Source organism: Labrus mixtus, chromosome 12 (genome assembly GCF_963584025.1).
Source record: "Labrus mixtus chromosome 12, fLabMix1.1, whole genome shotgun sequence".
Taxonomy (NCBI): Eukaryota; Metazoa; Chordata; class Actinopteri; order Labriformes; family Labridae; genus Labrus; species Labrus mixtus.
The window spans coordinates 23,068,498-23,079,301 of record NC_083623.1 but is presented as its reverse complement, the minus strand read 5'-3'; positions in this window follow the sequence as shown (position 1 = coordinate 23,079,301).

Below are 10,804 nucleotides of genomic sequence, written 5' to 3'. Positions count from 1 at the left end.
TTAAAAACGTTCCTACAGAAGACTGAGGAGGCGACTCAATTAACGGCAGCAACACAGAGGGAACAAGTATTTCTTAATCAGTGCTGCTGTGTTTGAATGTTTTACAGTAAGTATACCCTGTTGTGTATTTCATTATTGGGTATTTGCATTTTGTAAAGCACATTTGAGGATCCTAAAAACTGCTTTACAAGGTTAGCATTAAGTGATGAAGTAGAGCTCTGCTGTAAACCAAAAAGCATTGCAAATTTGTGCCTTGTGTTCTGAATCTTCTTTTTTGTATCTATCCATCCATTTGGCTGGGTCACGGTGGCAACAGGCAAAGAAAGTCAACCCGGACCTGCATCTCCCCAGCAACATTTTGCAGCTCCTCCAGGGGGATTCCGAGGCGTTCACAGGCCAGACGGCACCGGATATATAACCCCTCCAGTCTACCCCTGGGTCTCCTCTCTGGTTGGCTGGGCTTGCCCTAAAGTACCTTCGAAGGGAGGCGCCCAGGAGGCATCCTGAATCAACTGGCCACTTGAGGTGCAAATGAGCTTGTATCAGTGGTCTTTTTCTTTCAGTCAATACCCATAGCTCACGACCATACTGTAGGTGAGGGTTGGAACAAAGATTGACTGGCTAATTGAGGGATTTGCCTTCAGGCTCAGCTCCCTCTTCACCACCCACCCTCATTACTGCAGCAATTAGCCAAGCTGCCTGTCCATCTCACGGCCCATCTTACCATCACACCTAAACAAGACCCCAATATACTTTACTCTTTAGAAATATATTTATAGGTTAAGATTCATGTTTCATGCAACCATCAGGAAATAATTCAGGGACGATGAGACCTTCTTGTGAACCTCCCAACAGACAAACATCGGCTGATTTATTTGTACGGCTGTACATTGTTGGGACTAATGTCCTTCAACATAACAGTCCACAGGCGAACATTGTAGGAAGTGGCTGTCTTGTTTTTCTTTGTTCCTTTTTTGCTCTCATTTCCTGCCTCTCTGAAACCCTGCTTGTTTTCGTGCCCAGAATGATGCCTGCTTTCTCTACACTAATTTGGCTCCAACAGCCTCATTTTAAATTTAAATCTTCTCTCACGCTCACAAACTTTTCCCCCTCTCCCTCTCTCTCTCTCTCTCTCTGTCGGTCTGAGTCTTCAAAGCCCAGATGCAGAAACACTTAATCAGCCGTCTGTCGCTGAGCAGTAATCTGAGGCAGCGCCGGGCTGGCCCAGAAGAACGAGCAGGGTCTCTATTTTTACCGCTCCTCCTCGCCTTGATAATTGGGTGATGAAGAAAAACAGGAGCTTCATCTCCGCACTGCCCTTTCTCCGTGCTCCCCAGATGCTTTATTTGACACAGTCTCTGCTCGGCCTGTTTGGGTATTCAGTGCAGCGCTGCAACTCCCAGATCCCGCGCTCCCAATAAATGCCAATTGGTTTGGCTTGTTTCCCGGAGGGATTTCATGAAATACAATCCTCCATTCAGACAGCTGCCTGAATTCACCTTTGCATTTGGTTATTGGTACTGTTTTCAAAATATTCACATGTTGGTCCCAAGATCTCTCTATCCCCCCCTTTTTTTAATGAGGCCAACCAGACTTCTACCTCACAGGTGTGCGCTGACACCTTATAGCCACATTTCTATTTAACAGCAGATATTTTACACCTCTGTGGTTAGCTCGCCATTTTATTTTTTTGAGATGTCTTGGAGAATGAGTCACACTCACCAAAAAACCTGACCTATGAAATGGTCGTGAAAAATAATCATTATTTCACATCAGTAATCAATTTCTCAGTTGTACAACATATACAATATACAATAAATGTAAACAAAATCTCGTAGGAAAAACTTTAAAGGTCCAATATGTAAGATATCTACTGAATTAAATGATAAACTGACCTTGCTTTATCATCAGAAATTAAGGAAACATGCTATGTTGAAGTGCTGGCTTCTCTGACAACAATGAAGCAGTCAGTATGTCCTCCTTCTAACTTTAGATTCTGTTCCTGAATGGTCAGTATTGTTTGTTTGTCTTAGAATGTAGGCACTGCTGTGCAAAGCAGCCCCCTGTACTTGCTGAGCTCCGTCATCTCCCTGTTGCAGAGTGGGGAATTTTTCCTGGTTCCCCATCAGCAGTCCGGACGACTCCTGATTCTCCTGGTTTCCCTATCGGCGGTCCAGCCGACTCCTGGTTCTCTTGGTGCCCTGTTGGCTTTTCCGGTCGACTCCTGGTTCTCCCGGTTCACTCTCAGCGGTCCAGCCGACTCCTGGTTCCCCCTCGTCTGTCCGTCCGACTCCTTATCCTCCTGGTTCCCCCTCGTCTGTCCGTCCGACTCCTTATCCTCCTGGTTCCCCCTTGGTGGTCGGCCAATTCCTGTGTCACCGTGGGAGGTCTTTTCGACTCCTGTGTCTTCATGGGAGGCCCTGCCCATTCCTGTGTCTTTGTGGGAGGTCCTGCTGACTCCGCCCACTCCTGTGTCAGCGTGGGAGGCCCTTCCTCTCAGTGGTCCCCTGTCTTCATCTGGTCCGCCTCCCGGCCTCCCCCCTGATGTACACTCGGTGTTTGGTCGGCCTCCTCAACAGAATTGCTTGTCTGGTCAGCCAAACTTTCCTGGCCTTGCGCCCTTCCTTCAGACCGTCCGCCTGAAGGTCCCTGTTCCCCCTCTGTGCTGACATCCGGCCGTCCCCCTGAACAGTTTATCTCACTGACATCCAGCCTGGTGGCCCCTCAGGTTCATTGTCAGATTTTCCCCAATTCGGATGTCGTTTTCCCAGTGTTTTCCTTGTGGCTCCTTGGGTTCCAGTTCCTTATTTTCCATGACGTGACAGATTGAGAGCCATCCGGCAGCAGAATTGACACACTGGGCCTTTAAACATGTTTTTTTTTAAGCTGAACTTCAGGTGGAGAATGAGTCACCATCTCTGTGTCACTCTGAACTCTTTTCTGATCTCATTAAGTGAAATATGCTGAAACTTTTAACATCATGAAAAAAAAAAACTGTCTTATATTCATAATGATTCTCATTATCTGTTTTAGAGGAGCTCCTGATGGTTACGTGGAGTAACTGAAGTCCTGAGATGTGACTCAGAAGTGAACTGATCCACCTCCAGTTGAACAATAAAACATAAGTTTATTTTGAATTTGATTGAATGAATGATTAATGAATGTGACCTTTACATCTCCAGTTGTGCAGACTTTCATGATTGATTTGATTTTTTTGGCATAAAAAGAAGAATTTAAAGACTGTCGACCGTTAGAACAGAGTTTACTCTTCAACATGTCAGATAAACCAAACAAATTTTAATATTAACTGTCCTCAAAGAATGAAAAAATAACTTCAAAGAAAAACAAAATCAAAGAAAAAAAACTGTTGAGTTAAAACTAGAAAACCTCTCATCTACAAATAGCTCTGAAATTCACTCCATGATCCATGAAAAATGACTGTTTTTATCTATTAACTTTCTGTGTTCTTACAATGATGTCATGCACAAATCAAACAACAAAGACAGGATGATTGTCAATCTTTAGAGTGTCTTATACATTTTTCCACATTTTTGGAGTGCAAAAGCTAAATGCAGATTTTCAAGTTCAAAGAAAACCTGCAGGACTTGAAGCAATACAACAATAGCAACCTGTAACCATTCAGCCTTTTGTTAATGAATACTTTTTGTTGTCGCAGATTTTCATTCCCTTATTTATTTGATTGTTATTCCCTGTATCCTCTCGCAATATGGGATAAGTAACAAAATAATTTTTTTAACGTGGCACGGCGTCACAGTGGTTAGTGCGTGCCCGATGTACAGAGACTATGGTCCTCAACGTGGGCAGCCTGGTTTTGAATCTCTTACTTTCCGGATGTCATTCCCCACTCTCTCTCTCTCTCCCTGATTTCAAACTCTATCCACTGTCCTATCTCTCCAATAAAGGCATAAAATGACAAAAAAAATCTTAACAAAACAATGATAATGTTTGACATTATAAACTTTATAAACTTCACACTTTAACAGAACATGAATGGGATTTACATTTCTAAAGGCAGTTTCATATAATCTCAGTATATTTGATAGACTGATGTATGCCTTGTGTAGTTGTTTTTAATACTGTTTCTAACTTTTCATAATAATAAGGGAAACAGCTGCTGAATTAAATGAACGCATTTCAGGCTCTCATAAACATGTTTTTCTTCATTATTATTCAAAGTTTAAAACTTGATTGCAAGTGCAGATGTTTTTTGCTGTAGTTGTCATTTTGTGTTAGCACTGATTGTCTTTGAGGAGTTTTTGAGTTGAGCTTGATGACAGTTTGTTTGTAATTCTATTTCCACATTTTTATTGCCTATGTTCAGATTTCTTTTAATATTTTAATTATATATTTGAAGTTTCTCACCGTGAAGGATGTAATGATGGTTAACCACAATGAGTGACTTCCACTTTTTAATACTGAGAATGTAAAGTTTCACTAAGTTATCAGTATTCTGCACAGCTCTCGGTACACTAAAGAGAAGCTGCAGAGACATAAATACCTCTGAGAGGGCGATGTGCTCGAAAACGAGTTCACAGTCTGCAGACGCACTGAGATAAAAATAGATTTACACAAACTGAAGCTCTCCTCTCTCTGGAGTCTGACTGTGGAGAGTTCTGGGTCAGTGATACAGAGAGAGACTGTTGGATACCTGAACCTCCTGTTAGCTCGCAGTCTGTCACGCTCTGAATCCACACAGAGACAGGTTTTAAAGAGTTTAAGAATCTTTTTTAAAACAGGAAACAAACGTTACATCTCACCAGTCAGAGACACCAGATCCCACTGACAAAAAAACAATTTTTCATCACTGAACAGGAGCTGCTGGTCGACTTCTGCCGGAAGATGTTGCTTAAGATGTTTGGTTCAGATCCAAAACAATATATTTATAACACAACAACAAAGAAAACAGTTTTGTTTCTCTGCTGCCCACTGAAACAATCGTCAGTAACAAGAACAAGACTCAACAAGTCATTTTGACTTTGATTAGAGTAAGTTGGAAAGACTTGAATACAATTTGTATTGACAAAATGTCTGCTGTCTTTAACCACCGTTCACTCTCCCTTTTTGTAATTTCATCTCTCAGGTCATCAAACTGATACTAAAAACTAGAGGCTGCCGATAATTTTGGCCGACAATAGCATATCCCACGACTATTGGTATCGGCTAGTTTTATCTCCAATATGTGCCGATATAACTATTAAATTGAAGTTTATTAATAATTTTCAGATGTTTTTTTTATTTTATAATTGTTCATTTTCAAGTTAAAATGTGTGTTTCATTGCACTGTTGTTATTCTGGCCAATAAAGGCTTTTGCTCAACTGGAAAACAATCTTTCCTCTTCATTATAAATCTGTGTAAATAATAAATAAAAAGTGTTTGATAACGACATTTGAGGGATCAACGCAATAAATGTGTGTGTACATCTCTTTCTATATATTTCTTAAGATCAAAGATAGATCTAAGAAAGATATCGGTCTATATGTCGGTATCAGCATTTTTCCTGTCCCTATCATCGGTATAGTTATCGGCCCTAAAAATCTGTTATAGGCCCGGGCCCTACAAAAAACTATTGAACTGGATCAATCATTCTGTGGATGAAGCACTCTCCTGATCACTTCTGAGAATGCTTTTATATGCAGTTTCGCAGACTCCTGTTGACCTGATGTATTATCGTATATATATATATATATGTGTGTTTTATTATGTATAAGATTCAATCATAATTAAGTCCAACTCTCTATTGCATGAGAGTGTGTATGATCCTGCATGTGTTTCTGTGTGTATTAGTCCAAACAGGCACTGGAAGGAGCGCACATGGAGGAGAGTTCTGAAACATACAAAAACAACAGGTCTCTGTCAGTCTGCCCTCTATTCTGTTAAAACAATAATTTGAATGTATCAGCGATGCACTGATAACAAATGCACTGTGGAGTAGGTTTGTTTGTTGTGCATCCTGTGTGTGTGGAAGAAGCTCAAAGAGACTTATGAGCTCGCATATGTCTGCCCTTAGTTTTAATATGTCCAAGAACTATCAGGAACAGACTGCGATGCAGACTTTGGATGTTAGACCAGGTTTTAGTCGGCTTACGCCGTACGTAAACACATCATTTTTAAAGAGGACATATTATACCCCTTTTCCATCTTTTCAAACAGTCCCCTGTGGTCTAAATGAAACATCTGTGCTGTGCTTTGGTCAAAATATAACATGAATCAAGCACCAGAGGAGGTCTGTGACCCTGTATAAACCAGCTCTCTCAGAACGCTCCGTTTTGGTGTGTGTGTCTCTTTAAATGCAATGAGCCCACCCCCCCACCCCTGAGTTTTCCTGGTAGACATCACTCCTTTGCTAATGAGAATAAAAATGGTGGACCTGCCTAAAACAACACACACCGCAGAGCTAACAGGGCCGCAAGTTCATTAGCTATTTAAATGACGTGACCACTGGGTGTAAAAATGATGACTCCGTCAGATGGCTGTGCACCAAGATGCTCTGCACCAGGCATACCATAGAGCCCATAGGCTTTTGTATTTCTGACATCTGTGGGAGGGCGGCTATATACACATTGCTTTCAAACTACTAGAGTAAACAGAAATAATCCTGTTTTCACTGTGCATTTGATCTGAACACATTTAGACTCAACAAATCTCCTCAGATAAAAGTTTTTTTCTGCTCTGGAGAACTTACAATGACTTGTTTACTTACTCTAATGTGTGAATTCAGTGCAGATCAACTTAAATGTTATAGATGAATCCACAGTCCTTCATGTCAGACAGGAAAACAAGCGGATAAAGCAAGAATGGTCCGTCACTTTGAATCCAACTTTACACAACACGGCAGGCGTTCTGTGCCTCCGTTCAACTTCTGAGCCTGCAAAAAAAAAAAACTATACTTTAAAGAATATTCTCATCAGACTTCTTCATATTTTACTCACACTGTGGAAAAAAAGATGCAAGAACTTTTAAGAAATATTTAACTAGAAGATGTTAAAAAATACATTGTAAAGAATTTTACTGGAAGAGAAATTGTGAGAAAACCAAATAGAAGGATTTTTCTTTACTTTACTTTATTTCTTCATTTGGACGGCTTTAAAATGAAAATAATGCAAAAGTGAAAAGACATTTTTAATACTGAAATTTAATAAATGGTTAAAGATCCACTACTCTCAGCAGTGACACATTTTACTGAAGTATTTTAAGACGTGAAAGAGTCAGTAACTTTCTTCTCAGTTCTTTCTCTTTGTAAAGTGAATAAACATAAACAGGAAGTATTCAGTCTCGCATGTGAATCACCTGTTATTTTATTACCATGTGACATAGGACTTTAGAAAAACATTAGTCTGTACCGAACAGACTGAGACATCTCTATCAGAGAGCTGCATCGTGTTATAATGTTTAAATCATTTGTGTGAGTGAGAGAGTCGCCCCGCAGACTCAGCTTGAGCAGGATGCTAACAGCTCTGCTCTGTGAGGTCAGGACACACCTACAGGTGGTACAGAAATTCTCTGGCTGCTGACCAATCAGATCTCTTGATCATGGAGGTCTCTGAACTGTTTGGAGAGGGGAGGAGGCAGAGAGACTCAACAGCACTTTGTGTTTCCTGTCTGAGATGAAAGAAGACTTACAACACAGACTGAAGCTGAAGACTTTTTGTGCATAAAAGTTTAGTGGCGGCTAGTCAATAGAGGGCGCTAGGGCGTCGCCCACCTTGGAGAATGACAGACAATTTGGGCTTTTAATCGAGAGATATGACAGTGGATAGAGTGACATGCGGGAAGGGAGCCACAGGTTGGATTCGAACCTGGGCCGCCCTGGCAGCGCGCACTAACCACTGCACCACCAGTGCCCGGGTCTGAGAGTATTTTTAAAGTGAAATTAGACATTTAAAGATGTAGCAGTGTCATTATTTTGAAACTGTGACAACAGGTAGACACGGCTTATCTGCAGTGCGCCTCAAGGGACAAAATAGCATGCAATTAATTGTGATTGAGAAAAAAAATGCATTCAAGTCAGACCTTAATTAAATGCAAAAGACTTTAATGCTGACAGTTAGTCGGTCCCTAGTTTTTATATTCATTAATAACATAAACCATTGCTCCGTATACCACTGGAGCTGCAGCTGAAAGATTAAGTCTGAAGACCTGTGTCCAGACACAAGTCCTTTTGAGCTGGCAGCGTTCATCTTCAATACAAATCTCAGTACAATCTCTGTGCACAGCGCCGTTGTCACTGTGCGTACAGCGCTCTCAGTTGAAAGCAGTTAACCCCAAATCCCACACGCCGCGGCCTGTCGGCGCCACAGTTTTGTACCGTTGGACGTTTGGTGTCTGACCTTATGTTGATAAAGTGATGAAAAATATGATCCTGAGGCACTCTTGTACGTGTTCTTGTCATATTCTGTCCAGCATATTTGAAACGGAGCAGAGTGTTGTGGCGCTGCTGACACGCTCAGGAGACGGACCATGGCGCTGGCTGAAAAAAACACAATCATTCAGTAGGGTGGCAGCACACGGCGGTGTATAGTGCGCACCGCTGACGGACTGTGACGCGCACTCAGTATGAGGAAATTTGGGGTAAAACTTTGAGAAACTTTTCATAACCAGCTTTGTGTGAGCGTTTAGCCAGCTAACTGAAACATGGGTATGTTGACCTCCCTCTGAACCACAGGCCTCTGAATGACTGTGCACTCTTTTTATCCTGCCTTCAGTTTCCAAAGTAAAACGTCTGAACAAGTCTGTGAGACTGAAAGACAGTTACTTTCTTGTGCTTTCTGTGCTGCAGCTAATAAAAAAAACACTGATAAAGACAGAATGTGTACCTGAGCTGCAGCTTCACCGAGTCCTGTGACCTTTTCCTCTCGCTCTCTTTAAAAAGATTACGTTCCTCTCATCACTTCAGCCTCCATCATTATCTGTAATGATGTCTGCAGGTTTTGGCTGATGGGAGAAAGTTGTTAGTGCTGCTACATCTGTCTGATTTAATTTATTTTAACACAAAAAAAGGCTACAAAGGGAAGTTTCAAAAACTGGTTCAGCTAAAAATACCAGCCGTAGTAAGAATTCCAGTCACTGGAGGCTGTCTCGTCTTTACACTTATACTGAAAATAATTCATTTCACGGACAGAGAGAGAGGCAGGAAAGGGGTTTAATCTTTCTTTAGCTAGACCTGCCATAACCTTTCCATCTTCCTTACGCACAGCAGAGCCTGGAATCAAACAAAGAAATCCAATCGGTGAGTCTATAAATGAATAAAAGAAAACATCCCTCTCTGCAGGACTGATGGATTGTTACGAAACGGACTGAAATATCTCTCCCGCTGACGACGGGCTCGACTCTGTTTGAACCAGACTGCTCCGTAATCCCTGTCTCTGCTGAATCAACCTTTCTAATGAACTCATTGCATTAGCAGCATAACGCTGTGCAGATGGTGCGGCTGGTAAAGAGGTTGCACCGATTGTCAACAGACTCACACGTGTAAGAGAAGGAGATCGAATCTGAAAAAGTTCCAGGTCTCAGAGACTTGAAAAAAGACTTCCTCCATTTTAAAAAAAAAATCTCTGGATGAAAGGATGAAGACATGAAGGTAACGGGTGTGACAGGGCACAGACACATTATCAAACCAAAAAACAATTCAAAACTTTAAAGAAGTAGATAAGTAGATTGTTTTGTTGTTATTTAGAACTTAGTTTTTTGGAGATTTGAAACAGTCTGTACATTCAACAGAGCATTTGGACTTGAACACGGATGCTAATAATAGTCTGTAAGGTAAAGATCTGATGCATCCACCACGTGTTTAACCTCCTGCACAGTGTTTCCATTACTTACTTACTTGAATTAAAAAAATAATTGTTTTTATTTTGCCTTATTTTGCCTGTAACCAACAACATCTCTGCTGTGTGGAAGTGTTTAAAAGTGTTGAGGAGACGTCTGTAGCTCCTTGTGGATCCTTTAAAATGTGCCTGAAACTCCAATTAAAACATACCCCGAGGAAACCGGATGCTTGTCTTTAACCATTTGGACTACAAGCACAAACAAGGCCTCTTTTGAAAGCTCACACTCGTCACTTTCAGAATGTGTCGAAATAATTCCAAAGGTCATGACAATGTTTTACGTCTGTTAAAAAAAAGGGCAGGCGTTCGTCACAGACCAACCGCTCTGACTGCTGTGAGGATGTAAGTTATTGATTGGATCAGCATATCCACGTGTTCAGTTGAGTTTAATTGGTCACATGAACGTCAGTCATCCCCTACAGTTGATTGCAATTGGCTGGTCATAGATACACCAGAATATGAGAAGACACCTTTCATTTAAGGAGCTCATTGGCTATTATAGGCTGGGAACAGTAAATGGAAGGCAGTAATTGGCCAAATGAGGTTTCATTCAAAGGTCAGACTGCAACCGCCATTTTGATGTCGCGCAAACAGAGCAGATCATTCAACTTGAAATACAGAAGAAAATACAGTGAAATCGTGGACAGCTGAGGCAAATTAGAATCAATTCATGGATGTTTATTGATGTTACAGTATGTGTTTGGATGAAATCTTTCACTGGATTTGGATCGTGGGGACCCTTTCTGGTTCAGCAGGACAGTTTTGGTTGGAATATTATAATCGGGCGAGTACAGTAAACCTTGAAATGGTGAATCAAGAGACAGTAAAAATTGTTTTTTCTTTGTCGGAGGTCTGACAGATGCTTAGATTGTGGCTGCTGAGGTGGTTGGATCTCGAAATGGTTAACGCGTTTGGAATCACACAAATGGTAGCGTTCTAGCGATGTATAGCATGAGTA